The 17933-nt window shown below is 37.6% G+C and overlaps 1 long non-coding RNA gene across 1 annotated transcript; it reads left to right on the top strand.

Annotated features, from left to right (window-relative positions):
- The first annotated feature begins 332 nt into the window (after nucleotides 1-332).
- Nucleotides 333-6725, top strand: LOC145506666 (uncharacterized). The gene is made up of 3 exons (XR_014054145.1): nucleotides 333-473; nucleotides 832-945; nucleotides 6401-6725. It is a non-coding gene; the product is annotated as an uncharacterized LOC145506666 (long non-coding RNA).
- Nucleotides 6726-17933: the final 11208 nt, after the last annotated feature.

Genomic DNA, 17933 nt, shown 5'->3' with positions numbered 1-17933 from the left:
TATACTTGTAAACTATCTCGTAGTTCAGCTCGTAAAGAATCTGCCTGCAGTACCGGAGACTCTGGTTCGATTTCTGGATTAGGAAGATTCCCTGGAGAAGGGATAGGCTACCCACTGCAGTATTCTTGGGCTTCCCTGGTGGCTCAATCTGCCAGCAATGCGAGAGACCTGGGTACGATCCTGGGTTGGTATGATCCCATGGGAGAGGACGTGGTAACCCACAAAAGTATTCTTGCCTGGAGAATTCCATGGACAGAGGAGTCTGGCAGGCTACAGTCTATGAGGTCACAGAATCAGACATGCTGCTGCTGCTGCTAAGTCGCTTCAGTCGTGTCCAACTCTGTGCGACCCCATAGACAGCAGCCCACCAGGGTCCCCTGTCCCTGGGATTCTCCAGGAAGGAACACTGGAGCGGGTTGCCATTGCCATCTCCGGAATCGGACATGACTGAGAGACTGAACACACACACACGTGTAAGTTGTGTCATGCAAATTAAAGCAATCTGTTTCTATATAACTGTTCTTTTAAGTTTTCAGGTGAATTTTGTGTTAAGAAAGATAGTGTTACATATCTAAAAAGTAATCTTGCAATAGTTGTAAGCTGAACCTGTATGACTGCTTAGTGCAGTGGTATATTAAAATGGATATTACAAAAATTATGTTTTAAATCATATGCTAATTAAGCTTCAGAGAAATTTCAAAAGAAAAATAGTGATCATATGAACAGGTGCCCAAAATATATACAATGAAGTCATATACTATGCAGTAATATATATATATATATATATATATATATATATATATATTTAAACATTGTCTGCTTACATTGTAGACTTAAAATTCATATGGGAAAACAGACTGAAGATTTACATAGGGAAGAAGCCCAGAAATCAATGTTATGAGATAGAAGATGAAAAAAACAAATTTCAGAGTTTGAGACAGCAGGGTGAGTTGGTCTTCCATATTTCTAAAATGACTTACAAAATAAACATATAGATAAAATGGGCAAAGTACACATTCTATCATGATAGAGAATGCTTTGCTAGAGATTAATAATAATTTTTAATTTTGAAATATTATACTAAGTCCTGAGCAAGATAAATGAAACAAATCTGTACCAAATGAATATAATAAAATGGTAGGACCTCAAAAAATAAAGAAACATACCAACTCATACTATTGGAAACAATACAGTAGGAAATATCACAATTCTGGCATTAGAATTTGTCCTAAAGATAACAATACTAGCTTACTTTGTTTTTGTGTGTATATGTGTACATGTTTTCTGTGATTTTTTTTCCTGTCTTTTTTTTTTAGTTGAGATACTGATATGTATCACTGTGTAAATTTAAGGTGTATAAATTTTTGATTTGTTACATTTATACAATATACGATTAGCACTCAGCTTTAGCTAACCTCTCTATCACTTCACATCACTATCATCTCGTTTTTGTGGTGAGAAAAATTAAGTCTAGTCTCTTTACAACTTTAAAGGTAAAGTTTTAATTTGGCCTGATTCAATCCATTGACTGAAACTTCATGCTTTGTGTGTATGTGTGTGTTTGTGTATATGTGTATGATGAGTCAATAAGAAAAATATTCCTATGTAACAAATAAAGCTTAATGTCTCTAAATTTAGACTTCATAAAAACTCATTTTCAAGTCTTCCTTCCTTGAATAAAGTAGAAGTGATTAAAATGTTCAATTCTACAATCAACTGACAAATAATAATCTACACGACACATTCAAGAAAATAATTAAACTCAACATAGCACAAAGTTAATAAAATTAGCCTACTTCTGAGTAATTGTTTAAAATCTTGTAAATACAAATGCAATTACTAATTTTCCCTGACCTTTCTGATTATGGGCTTTGAATAAAGACATTTCAACCTTCTATTAGAGAAAAATGCTCTTCATTTTGGATTTTGAGTGACATTTTTAAATTATAACGTTAGAATTTTTTAACAAGTGATAAATGCTCATTTTAAAAATAAACTCACATGATAGAGAAGAATGCAAAGAATAAAGTATCACTTTAAATCTCACCATCAGAAATATTTGTTAGCATTTGTCAAATACTTTATAAATTAATAAAATATATATTTCATAAATTGGTATGAGTTGCAAAAAGAAGTATGAGTGAATTGATAAGAAAAGAGCAATTAAATTTTAGCAAAATTAAAAAATCAGAAAAATGAAAAGACAATCAATGAAATGGGAGAAAATATTTGCAAACCTCACATCAATCTGATAAGGGTGATCATCCAAAGTATATAAGAAACTCATAAAGGTCAAAAGCAAGAAAAAAATACTCTATATTGTATTGTATAAACAAATTTCCAAAGAAGACATACAGTTGGCCAACAAATATATGAAGAGGTGCTCAACATCAAAAATAACATCAACAGTCATCAGGAAAGTACATATCCAAATAACAATGAGATATTACTTTATACCTGTTAGAAATGTAAAGTTGCACTTACTAGAATGGCTACCATCAAAAGACAAGAGATAGGACGTGGAAAAAAAGGAATTCTAGTGCACTGCAGGTAGTAATGTGAGATGTTCCAGCCACTATGGAAAACACTTCATGATGGAGGTTCATCATCAAGTGAAAAATAGAACCACCATATGATCCAGTAACCCCACTTCTGAGTGTATAGCAAAGAAAATGAAGTCATTAATAGACATCTGCACTCCCATGTTTGTTGCAGAGTTATTCACAATAGCCAAGATATGGAAACAAAGGGTCTCTCTACAGATGAATAAAGGAGATATTTTGCACAAACAATGAAATATTATTCAGCCATGATAAAGAAGGAAATCTTGCCATTTGTGATGACATGGATGGGCTTTGAGGGCATTATATTAAGTGAAATTGTATCCTATCACTTTATTTTTTATTTTTATTTTTTTTTATAAATTTATTTATTTTAGTTGGGGGCTAATTACTTTACAATATTGTAATAGTTTTTGCCATACATTGACATGAATCAGCCATGGGTTTACATGTGTTCCCCTTCCTGGACCCCCCACCCACCTCCCTCCCCATCCCATCCATCTGGGTCATCCCATTGCCCCAGCCCTGAGCCCTTGTCTCATGCATCGAACATGGAATGGTGTTCTGTTTCACATATGATAATATACATGTTTCAATGCTATTCTCCCAGAACCTCCCACCCTCACCTTCTCCCTCAGAGTCCATAAAATTGTTCTATGCATCTGTGTCTCTTATTCTGTCTCGCATATAGGGTTATCGTTACCATCTTTCAAATTCCATATATATGCATTAGTATACTGTATTGGTGTTTTTCTTTCTGGCTTACTTCACTCTGTATAATGGGCTCCAGTTTCATCCATCTCAGTAGAACCGATTCAAATGTATTTTTTTAAATGGCTGAGTAATATTCCATTGTGTATATGTACCACAGCTTCCTTATCCATTCGTCTGCTGATGGACATCTAGGTTGCTTCCATGTCCTGGCTATTGTAAACAGTGGTGCGATGAACATTGGGGTACACGCGTCTCTTTCAATTCTGGTTTCCTCGGTGTATATGCCCAGCAGTGGGATTGCTGGGTCATATGGCAGTTCTATTCCCAGATTTTTAATGAATCTCCACACTGTTCTCCATAGTGGCTGTACTACTTTGCATTCCCACCAACAGTGTAAGAGGGTTGCCTTTTCTCCACACCCTCTCCAGCATTTATTGCTTGTAGACTTTTGGATAGCAGCTATTCTGACTGGTGTGAAATGTTACCTCATTGTGGTTTTGATTTGCATTTCTCTAATAATGAGTGATGTTGAGCATCTTTTCATGTGTTTGTTAGGCATCTGTATGTCTTCTTTGGAGAAATGTCTGTTTAGTTCTTTGGCCCATTTTTTGATTGGGTCGTTTATTTTTCTGGAATTCAGCTGCAGAAGTTGCTTGTATATTTTTGAGATTAATTGTTTGTCTGTTGCTTCATTTGCTATTATTTTCTCCCATTCTGAAGGCTGTCTTTTCACCTTGTTTATAGTTTCCTTTGTTGTGCAAAAGCTTTTATTTTAATTAGGTCTCATTTGTTTATTTTTGCTTTTATTTCCAATATTCTGGGAGGTGGGTCATGGAGGATCCTGCTGTGATTTATGTCGGAGAGTGTTTTGCCTATGTTTTCCTCTAGGAGTTTTATAGTTTCTGGTCTTACGTTTAGATCTTTAATCCATTTTGAGTTTATTTTTGTGTATGGTGTTAGGAAGTGTTCTAGTTTCATTCTTTTACAAGTGGTTGACCAGTTTTCCCAGCACCACTTGTTAAAGAGATTGTCTTTTCTCCATTGTATATTCTTGCCTCCTTTGTCGAAGATAAGGTGTCCATATGTGCGTGGGTTTATCTCTGGGCTTTCTATTTTGTTCCATTGATCTATATTTCTATCTTTGTGCCAGTACCATACTGTCTTGATGACTGTGGCTTTGTAGTAGAGCCTGAAGTCAGGCAGGTTGATTCCTCCAGTTCCATTCTTCTTCCTCAAGATTGCTTTGGCTATTCGAGGTTTCTTATATTTCCTATCACTTTAAAAATCCAGCTCACAGTCATATACATTGCAGCAGAAGAAAGGATGGTGGTCACCAGGGGCTGAGGGGTGGAAGAAATGGGAGATGTTGGCCAAAGAATACACATTTCTGGTTATAAGTTGAGTAAGTTCTGGGATCTAATGTACCGCCTGGTGACTATAGTTAAAATAATATTGATGTTATGTGATTGAAAGCTGCTGAGAGGTTAGGTCTTGAATGTTCTCACCACACACACAAACATACACACACAATGGTAAATACACAGGTGAAGGAAATGTTAACTAACCCTATTGTAATAATCATTTCACAATATTTAAGTATCAAGTCTTCATTTTTACCCCTTGAACTTATAAAATATTATATATAAATTATATCTTGATATAGCTGGGGTAATATTTTAAACAAAAATGCCAACTAACTTAAACGATTGAATAAATAAACAAATGAGAGCTAAAAAAGGACAAGTCTTCTTTGAAGGAGAATTCAAAATAGCATATGTAGATACTGCTCCCTTCAGGAGACATGCTTAACTACCAGGCCCTCCACCTTCTCCTGCACCCACACCCCAACCCCACCCCTAGGTGAGGTAGATTTAAGGACTTGCTTCCCAAGGAGAGGTTATGCAAAGAGAAAAATAGTAACTTTAGAGCTCAGAAATCTGGCAAAGATTATCTTAAACACATCGAATGTGGGATCCTGTAACAGATCCTGAAATTAAAAGAGAATTTTAATAGAAAAGTGAAATCTGCATAATATCTACAGTTCAGTTAATACTAACGTGTTAATTCCAGCGTCTTTATTTTGACAAATGCACCATGGTGATATAAGATATTAACAACAGGAGAAACTGGTTTTCTACTATCTTTTGCAACTATTGCTGTCTTTACAACTTTTCTATAAATCTTAACAGTAAAATATGTTTTTAAAGTGTATTTAAATATTTTTGTTTTCATGCTATTCTATTTGCTGTGGATTTTACAATCCATTAATCAATTAAATTGTCTGTTCTAGAATAAATCCAAACTTCTCTTGAAGCAATGAATGTTAGCTTGGTTGAGGGGGAGACTGCTAAGGGAAGACAATGAAAATATTTGAAATATAAATGATTTTAAGTGTTCTGAATTGTTAAAGCACAGCACTTATTCCTGCATTGTTAATATGAAGCTCCCTAAACTGTGTAACCACCTAGGATATTTGATATCAGGAAGAAGCCATTCAATATGGCTGACATTTTTGAGTATGAAAAAATTATGAAAATAACCATTCCCCTTGTATTCCAATGTCCTGAGTTGTGCAACTTTGATTAACACATGAACTGTTCCCTAAATGTCTATTCATTTGTGAATGTTGTGGTGAAATTCAGTTTCTGTAAAGTAAAAGCTGATAAACAGACCCTGAAATAGTGTGACTCCACACAGAACTACAACACTGTAGAGGTTCTTCTCTATCACATATGCTTTTAAGTGCAATGTTATAATGCTTATTTTAAAACTATTGCCCCTTACTTACATTTAAGTCTTTAATACATTTTGAGTTTATTTTTGTGTATGGTGTATGGTATTCAAAAATAAACTCAAAATGGATTAACGACCTAAATGTAATAAGCAGAAGTTTTAAAATAAGTTATGCTATAAATATTTTTTAGGGAGTACCCTAATTTCATTCTCTTACATGAAGCTGTCCATTTTTCCCAACACCATTTATTTAAGAGACAGTCTTTTCTCCATTATGTATTCTTGCCTCCTTTGTTGTGGATTGGGTGACAGAGAAGAACACCCGCAGTGCTGTAGTTCCTATTGTGGAATCACACCATTTCAGGGTCTAATTGTCAACTTTAACTTTACAGAAACTGAATTGATAAAGAAGATGTGGTACATGTATGGCTTTCTAGGTGGCTCACTGGTAAAATTTCGTCTGCTAATGAAGGAGACAGAAGATATGGATTTGATCCCTGGGTGAGGAAGATCCCCTGGCAGAAGAAATGGCAATCCACTGCAGTATTCTTGCCTGGAAAATTCCATGGACAGAGAAGCCTGGAGGACTACAGTCCAAGGAGTCGCAAAGAATCAGACATTACTGAGCTACTAAGTATCTGAGTATGTGCCCATGGTTCATATATCCAGTGAAATATTGCTCAGCCATAAAAGGAATAAATTGGGTCATTTGTAGAACTGTGAATGGAGCTAGAGTCTGTCATAGAGTGGAAAAAATCAGAAAGTAAAACAAATATCGTATATTGGCATATATATGTGCAATCTAGAAAAATGGTACGGATGAACCTATTTGCAGGGCAGCAATAGAGACTCAGACATAGAGAATAGATGTGTGGACACAGTGGGGGAAAAGTGGGATGAATTGAGAGAGTAGCACTGACATACATACACTGCTGCTGCTGCTGCTAAGTCACTTCAGTCGTGTCTGACTCTGTGTGACCCCTTAGACGTCAGCCCACCAGGCTCCTCTGTCCCTGGGATTATCCAGGCAAGAGTACTGGAGTGGGTTGCCGTTGCCTTCTCCAAGAGATCTTCCCAACCCGGGAATTGAACCAGAAATTGAACCCAGGAATTTTACATACACTACCATATGTAAAAGAGAAAGCCGGTGAGAACCCGGTATATAGCACAGTGAACTCAGCCTGGTGCTCTGTGATGGCCTGTTCTGGTGGGATGAGGGAGAGGGAATGAGGCTCAAGAAGGAAGGGAGATATGTACTGTTTTTGCTGTTCAGTTGCCTAGTTGTGTCTGAATCTCTGTGATCCCATGGACTGCAGCACCCTAGGCCTCCCTATCTCTCACCATCACCCGAGCTTGCCCAATTTCACGTTCATTGCATCAGTGATGCTGTCCAGCCATCTCATCCTATGATGCCCTCTTCTCCTTCTGCCCTCAATCTTTCCCAGCCTTAGGGACTTTACCAATGAGTTGTCTGTTCACATCAGATGCCCAAAATACTGGAGCTTCAGCTTCAGCATCAGTCCTTCCAGTGAGTATTAAGGGTTGATATCCCTTAAGATTGGTTTGATCTCCTTGTTGTCCAAGGGATTTTCAGGAGTCTTCTTCAGCACCATGGTTTGAAGGCATCAATTTTTTGGCATTCTGCCTTCTTTAAAGTGCAGATTTCACAATCCTACATGACCACTGGGAAGACTATAGCCTTGACTATACGAATGTTTGTCGGCAGAGTAATGTCTCTGATTTTCAACACACTGTCTAGGTTTGTCATCACGTTCCTGCCAAGAAGCAATTGTCTTCTAATTTCATAGCTGCAGTCACCATCTGCAGTGATTTCCTAGCCCAAAAGGAGAAAATCTGTCACTACTATCACCTGTTCCCCTTCTGTTTGCAATGCGAATAGATTCTGTATCCTATGATCTTAGTTTTTTTTGTTTTTTTTTTTAATATTTAGTCTTAAGGTGGCTCTTTCACTCTCCTCCTTTACTCTCATCAAGAAACTCTTTAGTTCCTCTTCGCTTTCTGCCATTAGGGTGGTATCATCTGCATATCTGAGGTTGTTGATGTTACTCACACCTATCTTGATTCCAGCTTGTAACTCATCTAGTCTGGCATTTCTCATGATGTGCTCAGGGTAACAGCAGACAGCCCTCATATACTCCTTTCTAGATCTTGAACCAATCAGTTTTTCCATACAGGGTTTTAAATGTTGCTTCTTGACACGCATCCAGGTTTCTCAGGAGACAGGTAAGATGGACTGGTATTCCCATTTCTCTAAAGACTTTCCACAGTTTGTCATGATCCACCCAGTCAAAGGCTTTACTGTAGTCGATAACACAGAGGTATATGTTTTTCTGGAATCACCTTACATTCTCTATGATCCAGCAAATTTTGGCAATTTGATCTCTAGCTCCTCTTCTTTTTCTAAACCCACCTTGGACATCTAGAAGTTCATGGTTCCCATAATGCTAAAGCCTAGAGTGCAAGCTTTTAAGCATGACCTTACTAGCATGGGAGATGAGTGCAATTGTCCAATGATTAGCATGTTCTTTGGTCCTACCATTCCTGGGGTTTGGGATGAGGATTGACCTTTTCCGGTCCTGTGGCCACTGCTGGGTCTTCTAGATTTGTTGGCACAATGAATGCAAAACCTTGATGATGACAACATCCTTTAGGGATTTGAAAAGTTCTGCTGGAATTTCATCATATCCACTATGCGCTTTTCGCTTCAATTCAGTCGCTCAGTCGTGTCCGACTCTTTGCGACCCCATGAACCGCAACAAGCCAAGCCTCCCTGTCCATCACCAACTCCCGGAGTCCACCCAAACTCATGTCCATTGAGTCAGTGATGCCATCCAACCATCTCATCCTCTGTCGTCCCCTTCTCCTCCTACCCTCAATCTTTCCCAGCATCAGGGTCTTTTCCAGTGAGTCAGCTCTTCGCATCAGATGGCCAAAGTATTGGAGTTTCAGCTTCAACATCACTCCTACCAATGAACACCTAGGACTGATCTCCTTTAGGATGGACTGGTTGGATCTCCTTGCAGTCCAAGGGACTGTCAAGAGTCTTCTCCAACATCACAGTTCCAAAGCATCAGTGCTTTGGTGCTCAGCTTTCTTTATAGTCCAACTCTCACATCCATACATGACCACTGGAAAAACCATAGCCTTGACTAGATGGAACTTTGTTGACAAAATAATGTCTCTGCTTTTTAATATGCTGTCCAGGTTGGTTATAACTTTCCTTCCAAGGAGTAAGTGTCTTAATTTCATGGCTGCAATCTCCATCTGCAGTTGATTTTGGAGCCCAGAAAAATAAAGTCAGACACTGTTTCCACAGTTCCCCATCTATTTGCCATGAAGTGATGGGACCGGATGCCATGATCTTAGTTTTCTGAATGTTGAGCTTTAAGCCAACATTTTCACTCTCCTCTTTCACTTTCATCAAGAGGCTCCTTAGCTCCTCTTCACTTTCTGCCATAAGGGTGGTATCATCTGCATGTGTGAAATTGTTGATATTTCTCCCGGCAATCTTGATTCCAGCTTGTGCTTCCTCGAGCCAAGCGTTTTCCATGATGACTCTGTATATATGCTAAGTAAGCAGGGTGACAATATGTAGCCTTGACGTACTCCTTTTCCTATTTGGAACTAGTCTGTTTTTCATGTCCAGTTCTAACTGTTGCTTCCTGACCTGCAGACAGGTTTCTCAAGAGGCAGGTCAGGTGGTCTGGTATTCCCATCTCTTTCAGAATTTTCCTCAGTTTATTGTGATCCACACAGTCAAAGGCTTTGGCATAGTCAATAAAGCAGAAATAGATGTTTTTATGGAACTCTCTTGCTTTTTCGATGATCCAGCAGATGTTGGCAATTTGATCTCTGGTTCCTCTGCCTTTCCTAAAATAAGCTTGAACATCTGGAAGTTCATGGTTCGCATATTGCTGAAGGCTGGCTTGGAGAATTTTAAGCATTTCTTTACTAGCGTGTGAGATGAGTGCAATTGTGCGGTAGTTTGAGCATTTTTTGGCATTGTCTTTCTTTGAGATTGGAATGAAAACTGACTTTTACCAGTCCTGTGGCCACTGCTGAATTTTCCAAATTTGCTGACATATTGAGTGCAGCACTTTCACAGCATCATCTTTCAGGATTTGAAGTAGCTCAACTGGAATTCCATCACCTCCACTAGCTTTGTTCATAGTGATGCTTCCTAAGGCCAATTTGAGTTCACATTCCAGGATGTCTCGCTCTAGGTTGGTGATGACATCATCGTGATTATCTGGGTTGTGAAGATCTTTTTTGTACAGTTCTTCTGTGTATTCTTGCCACCTCTTCTTAATTTATATATATGTGTGTATATATATATATATATATCTTATTCACTATGTTGTACAGCAGAAACTAACACAGTGCTATAAAGCAGCTCTTCCCAATTAAACCATGGGGGGAATAAAAAACAACTATTGCCCCATTGAATCATAATAAAAGTGATTTTCCTTTAAATTAGATGAAACTGTTATCACCATGGTTATATCCCTACCCTGTTCTGTACTTGTTTTGGGTTGGAATTATCATAATTGATTATAAAATGATCAGTATGGAAAATGATGCATCATAAACAATTTGACAGCATTTATATTTTATTGCTTTATAATATTTAATTTTGTGGCATATGACAAAAAAGTAATTTGATAGGTAAATAGCTCCCATGTTTACTCCCCATGTGGTATGAATATTCACAACATGATAATATGTATTGTTTTTTCTATTATCAGTGAAATTTTGAATTTTAGGAGTTTGATCTTCATCTTGCTAAGTGCTTTGTCTGAAAAGTATTCATTGACTACTTCAAATTTACACATTAAAAGATTTATAAAGCAGTTGCTTATTTTTCAAGTCTTAAACCCTTAATTTACCTTGAATAATAGATTTTACAGTGTCATAGCAGATAAATTTTGTTCATAGTATGTTTTCTAAAATGCTTCCGTCTCCTGTGTTTAACATTATTATTTAAAACATTTACTATGGCAAAAAACACCATAGAAAAAATAATATGATTATTTTAATACTGTCACTAATTGAGTTTATATTCAGATTTTATAAGAAAATGTCCTTATTAATGATTAAATATACTCAATTTTATATAATATTTACTATGTTCTGGTCATTGCCCTATGTGCAGTGACTATAAAATAGTCATATAAAGAGGACTTGGATTTGTGACTTACCCTGAGGAACTTCAAAATTGGGACAATTATGATGTAAAGAACTAAGTATAAGACTATATAATACATGTTAAAGACAACGTGAAATATAAATATATTGTACTGGAAAGAATATAAACACTGCTACCTAGTTTAACAACAGCAGGCATTTCTGCCTTCCAGAAGTTATCTTTATGTTTCAAATTTTAAGATTGAGATGTGAAGTGTATAATTTACCCCACTGCTGATGGGTTGAATGAGAAAGGCCCTGGGCCACTGCCTCATCTCTAGCACCCTTGTGGCCCTCACAGCCAGGCAGCTGCTAAGAGCTGGTTATTGAGGAAATGTTAACAGCCTCTCATCAAAGAGGGTCATCTATGCCTTTTGAACTGCTCTTTACAAAATCTCCAGCTTGCTTCTACTGCTAGCAATGTTATTCAACCACTGGAAGTGAAACTTCAGTAATACAAACGATCACTTCTTTCCTCCTCAGCATTTAACAAGGACATGGGTTGGTTGGGCATGAGGTCAGTATTGCGGGTTTACATAGACAGTAAATAGTTTAAATGACCGACTGAACACTAAATCTTCTCCACGAAAAATATTCACGTGGTTTTTGAATTCAAATTTGATTTTTTTTCATACTCATACTTATTTTTTAAAATACATTTCTTATTTGGTCCCAGATTTTTTATTAAATTGCAAATGGAAATGCTAATGATTTTATAATAAAGTATCATGTAGTACAAAACCAGCTGTGCAATAAAAAAATATATATAAATTAAATTTGAAGATGGTTTCCTGAGAATAGTATCATATTTTAAAGATAAGGCTATATAGTTGTTCCTTTTTTATAAAAATAAGTATTATCCTGCTATACTTGCTTATGCAATCTTTGTTGCACTTTTGCCCCAGTACTCCATATTTTAATAACTAGAGGACTTTATATGAAGGAGAGAATTCCTAGGAAATTCATTTCACAATTCTATTCATAAGAGAGGATGTGAATAGGATGATAAAATATTATACTAGGTCAGAATATCTTATAGGACACTTTGTTAAATGTGCAGAGGTGGAAATTGGTATAGATCAATATCAACATGAGGATTTTATTTTTGGCTTATTTCCCCCTTTATGTTTGTAAATAAATCTTCATTAGTATATAGACCTGCATTTTATAAATTTAAATGTTTTAAGTATGTATATCTGTTCTTGCACTAGTAGGATTTATTTTTCAGTCGCTCAGCCAAGTCTGACTATTTTGACCTCGTGGACCAGAGAGGCTCTTCTGCCCATGGAATTTTCCAGATAAGAATACCAGAGTGGGGAGCCATTTACTACTCCATACATTGTTGTTCCTGTTCAGTTGCTAAGTCGTGTCTGACTCTTTGCGACCCCGTGGACTGCAGCACTCCAGGCCTCCCTGTCCATCACTTTCTCCTGGAGTTTGCCCAAGTTCATGTCCATTGAGTCGGCGATGCTATCCAACCATCTCCACATGTATATATTGCATAACATATATTATATATATGTCCTATGCTCCTTAATATATTCCCTAATATATGTATATATTTATCTGCATTTTTTGGCACCATTGGAATTGTTTGCAAAGCTTTTTGGCAGATGTTTCCTGACTAAAGAGAAAATATCAATACAAAGATGCAGGGAACATGATCATGACAAGAAGAAAATAAATTAAGTCACCAACTCTTGAGAATTTATTGAGTTCAGTTCATTTAGATGTTTCATCCTGTCCAATTCTTTGTGATCCCGTTGCCTGAAGCAAGCTAGGGTCCCCTGTCCTTCACCAACTCATGCTTGCTCAGACTCATGTCCATCAAGTCAGTTATGCCATCCAACCATCTTATCCTCTGTTGTCCCCTTCTCCTCCTCCTTTCAATCTTTCCCAGCATCAAGGTCTTTTCCAATGAGTCAGTTCTCTGCAACAAGGGGCCAAAATATTGGAGCTTCAGCTTCAGCATCGGTCCTTCCAATGAATGTTCAGGACTGATTTCCTTTAGGATTGACATGTTTGATCTCCTTGAAGTCCAAGGGACTCTCAAGAGTCTTCTACAACACCACAGTTCAAAAGCATCAATTCTTTGGTGCTCAGCTTTCTTTATAGCCCAACTATCACATCCATACAGGACTACTGGAAAAACCATAGCTTTGACTAAACAGACTATTGTTGGCAAAGTAATGTCTCTCTGCTTTTCTTCCAAGGAGCAAGTATCTTTTAATTTCATGGTTGCATTCACCATCTGCAGTGGTTCTGGAGCCCAAGAAAATAAAATTTCTCACTATTTCCATTGATTCCTATCTATTTATGAGAGGGTAACAAGCAGGAAGTCCAGAGGTCTCCAAACGGAGGAAATAGGCTGCAAGTGTCAGACATTTTTATCTCTCTCTTAAGCTGCAGAAGGAAACAAACTAGTGATATATATATATATATATATATATATATATATATATATATATATATATATTTCCCCCATCTCTTTACAACTTTAAAAGGAGGTTTCTCTTAAAATACTGTGTTGCCATAATGACACCTGGTTTCACCTGAAGTTAACTATTCTCAAGCCTTGAGTTAACCAATGTATTTTTTATGTAAATGTTTGTCTTAAGCTATGTTAATGTACTGTGCATTTACCCCAAACTCTGTCTTCAAGTCAGTTCCACCTAATGGCTCAGAACCGACTTGACAAATCAGTATGTTGTTCCCCTAATCTACGTAAACGAAACTATTTGTACGGTAATCTGCCTTTCTACAAAATTCAAGATTTTGTAAGTGTTCATAGAACAGTTCAACTTCAGCTTCTTTGGCGTTAGTGGTTGGGGCATAGGCTTGGATTAATGTGATATTGAATGGTTTGCCTTGGAAACAAACAGAGATCATTGTCTCATTTTTGAGATTGCACCCAAGTACTGCATTTCAGTCTCTTTTGTTGACTATGATGGTTACTCCTTTTCTAAGGGAGTCTTGCCAATAGTAGTAGATATAATGGTCATCTGAATTAAACTTGCCCATTCCAGTCCATTTTAGTTTACTGATTCCTAAAATGTCATTGTTCATTCTTGCCTATTTGACTCCTTCCAATTTACCTAGATTCATGCACCTAACATTCTAGGTTCCTATGCAATATTGTTCTTTACAACATCAGACTTTACTTCTGTCACCAGTTACATTCACAACTGAGTGTTTCTTTCCTTTGGATCTGTCTCTTCATTCTTTCTGGAGTAATTTCTCCACTCTTCTCCATTAGCATATAGGGCATCTACCAACCTGGGGAGTTCATCTTTCAGTGTAATTTCTTTTTGTTACTTCCCTAATAGCTCAGTTGTTAAAGAATCTGCCTGCAATGCAGGAGCACATGCTTCAATTCCTGGGTCAGGAAGATCCGTGGGAGAAGGGATAGGCCCTACTGTAGTATTCCAGGGCTTCCATTGTGGCTCAGCATTTAAAGAGTCTGCCTGCAATGCAGGGGACCTGGGTTCAATCCCTGGGTTGGGAATATGCCATCAAAAAGTGAAAGGCTACCCACTCCAATATTCTGACCTGGAGAATTCTATGGACTGTATAGTCCAAGGGGTTGCAAGGAGTCGGACACAACTGAGCAACTTTAACTTTTCTCATATACTTATATAAATAACTCATAAGTTGGAAAACAGAAGTGTTCAGTGTATATGACTATTTACTTCCTGTTTTAAAGCTAGGTACTAATTCATATATTGTGTTGAAGGACTGGAGAAATTAAGGACAAGATATTATAAATCTTTGTTGCTAAGCCAGATGACATAATAAATCACAAAATTACAAGGGAGCAAAAATTGTCAAGAAGTAATTGGCAAAAAGTCTGAAATAAATTAGGCTGATTAATAAAAATGTTGGAGATGTTCATTTTTAAGACAACTGAACAATACTGTACATATTTTCATTTTGCACCCTGGATGTGTTATAGGTTCAGTTCAGTAACACAGTCATGCTTGATTCTTTGTGACCTCATGGATTTCAGCACACCAGGTGTCCCTGTCCTTCACCAACTCCTGGAGCTTGCTCAAACCATGTCCATTGAGTCAGTTATGCCATTCAACCATTTTATCCCCTGTCATCCCCTTATCCTCCAGCATTCAACCTTTCCCAGCATCAGGGTCTTTTCCAATGAGTCAGTTCTCCTCAACAGGTGGCCATAATATTGGAACTTCAGCCTCAGCATCAGTCCTTCCAATGAATATTCAGGACTGATTTCCTTTAGGATTGACATGTTTGGTCTCCTTGCAGTCCAAGGGACTCTCAGGAGTCTTTTCTAACACCACAGTTCAAAAGCATCAATTCTCTGGTGCTCAGCTTTCTTTATAGCCTGACTATCACATCCATACATGACTATTGGAAAAACCATAGCTTAGACTAGATGGACCTTTGTCGACAAAGTAATGTTAATATGCTGTCTAGGATTGTCATAGCTTTTCTTCCAAGGACCAAGCATCTTTTAATTTCATGGCTGCAGTCACCATCTACAGTGATTTTGGAGCCCCCAAAAAGAAAGTCTCTCACTGTTTCCCCATCTATTTGCCATGAAGTGATGGGACCGGATGCCATAATTTTTGTTTTTTGAATGTTGAGTTTTAGGCCAGCTTTTTCATTGTCCTCTTTCACTTTCATCAAAAGGCTCTTTAGTTTCTCTTCACTTTCTGCCATAAGGGTGGTGTCATTTGCATATCTGAAGTTGTTGATATTTCTCTGAGCAATATTGATTCCAACTTTTGCTCCATCCAGCCTGGCATTTTGGATGATGTACTCTGCATATAAGTTAAATAAGCAGGGTGACAACATGCAGTCTTGACCTACTCCTTTCCCAATATGGAACCAGTCTGTTCCATGTCCAGTTCTAACTGATGTTTCTTGACCGACACACAGATTTTTCGGGAGGATGGTAAGGTGGTCTCATATACCCATCACTTTAAGAATTTTCCACAGTTAGTTGTGATGCACACAGTAAAAGACTTTGATGTAGTCAGTAAAGCAGAAGTAGATGATTTTTCTGGAACTCTCTTGCTTTTTCAGTGATCCAACAGATATTGGCAATTTGATCTCTGGTTCCTCTGCCTTTTCTAAATCCAGATTGAGCATCTGGAATTTCATGGTTAATTTACTTCTGAAGCTTGGCTTGGAGACTTTTGGGTATTATTTTGCTAGCGTGTGAGATCAATGCAATTGTGTGGTAGTTTGAGCATTCTTTGGTGTTCCCTTTTTTGGGTATTGGAACGAAAACGACCTTTTCCAGTCCTGTGGCCACTGCTAAGTTTTCCAAATTTGCTAGCATATTGAGTGAAACAGTTTAACAGCATTATCTTTTAGGATTTGAAATAGCTCAACTGGAATTTCATCACGTCCACTAGCTTTGTTTGTAGTGATGCTTCCTAAGGTCCACTTGACTACGCATTCCAGGATGTCTGGTTCTAGATGAGTGATCACACCATCATGGTTATTTGGGTCAGGAAGGCCTTTTTAGTATAGTTCTTTGGTGTGTTCTTGCCACCTCTTCTTAATACTTCTGCTTCTGTTAAGTCCATAACATTTCTGTCGTTTATTGTGCCCATCTTTACATGAAATGTTCCCTTGGTATCTCTAATTTTCTTGAAGAGATCTCTAGTCTTTCCCATTCTCTTGTTTTCCTCTATTTCTTTGCATTGATCACTGAGGAAGGCTTTCTTGTCTCTCCTTGTTATTCTTTGGAACTCTGCATTCAAATGGTTATATCTTTCCTTTTCTCCATTGCCTTTAGTTTCTCTTCTTTTCTCAGCTATTTTTAAGGCCTCCTCAGACAACCATTTTTCCTTTTTGCTTTTCTTTTTCTTGGGGATGGTCTTGATAACTGCTTTTTGTACATGCCATGAATCTACATCTATCATCTTATTCTTCAGTGGCTCTATCAGGTCTAATCCCTTGAATCTATTTGTCACTTCCATTGTATAATTGTGAGGGATTTCATTTAGGCCATAGCTGAGCTGTCTAGTGGTTTTCCCTACTTTCTTCAATGTAAGTCTGAATTTTGCAATTAGGAGTTCATGATCCTAGCCACACTCAGCTCCCAGTCTTGTTTTTGCTGATTGTGTACAGCATCTCCATCTCCACCTGCAAAGAAAATGATAATCAATCTGATTTCGGTATTGACCATCTTGTGATATCCATGTGTACATAGACATCTCTTGTGTTGTTGAAAGATCATGTTTGCTATGACCAGTGTGTTCTCTTGGCAAAACTTTGTTAGCCTTTGCCCTGCTTCATTTTGTACTCCAAGGCCAAATTTGCCTGTTTCTTTAGGTATCTGTTGACTTTCTACTTTTGCATTCCACTCCCCTATACTGAAAATAACATCTTTTTTGGGTGGTAGTTTTACAAGGTGTGTAGGTCATTCACCTAAAATGTGAGATTGTGAACTGAGCATGAGAGATCAATGAGAAACCCATTAGGTCAGACCAAAGAGGGGGCAATATATCAACATGTGGCTCTGTAGCATTTCTTCCTAGAATGTGTGCTCAGTCACTTCACTTGTGCCTCACTGCCTGCAACCCTATGGACCATAGCTGCCAGGCTTCTCTGTCCATGTTTTTTTCAAGCAAGAATGCTGGAGTGTTTAACATTCCTTACTCCAGGGGATTTTTCCAACCCAGGTATTGAACCCATGTCTCTTGCATCTCCTGCTTGTAGGTGGATTCTTTACCCTCA

The sequence above is a fragment of the Giraffa tippelskirchi genome, chromosome 5, assembly GCF_054371585.1.
Source record: "Giraffa tippelskirchi isolate mGirTip1 chromosome 5, T2T-mGirTip1v1.2.pri, whole genome shotgun sequence".
NCBI classification, from domain to species: Eukaryota; Metazoa; Chordata; class Mammalia; order Artiodactyla; family Giraffidae; genus Giraffa; species Giraffa tippelskirchi.
Note: the sequence above shows the minus strand (reverse complement) of the source record. Positions and strands in the feature narration are given on the sequence as shown.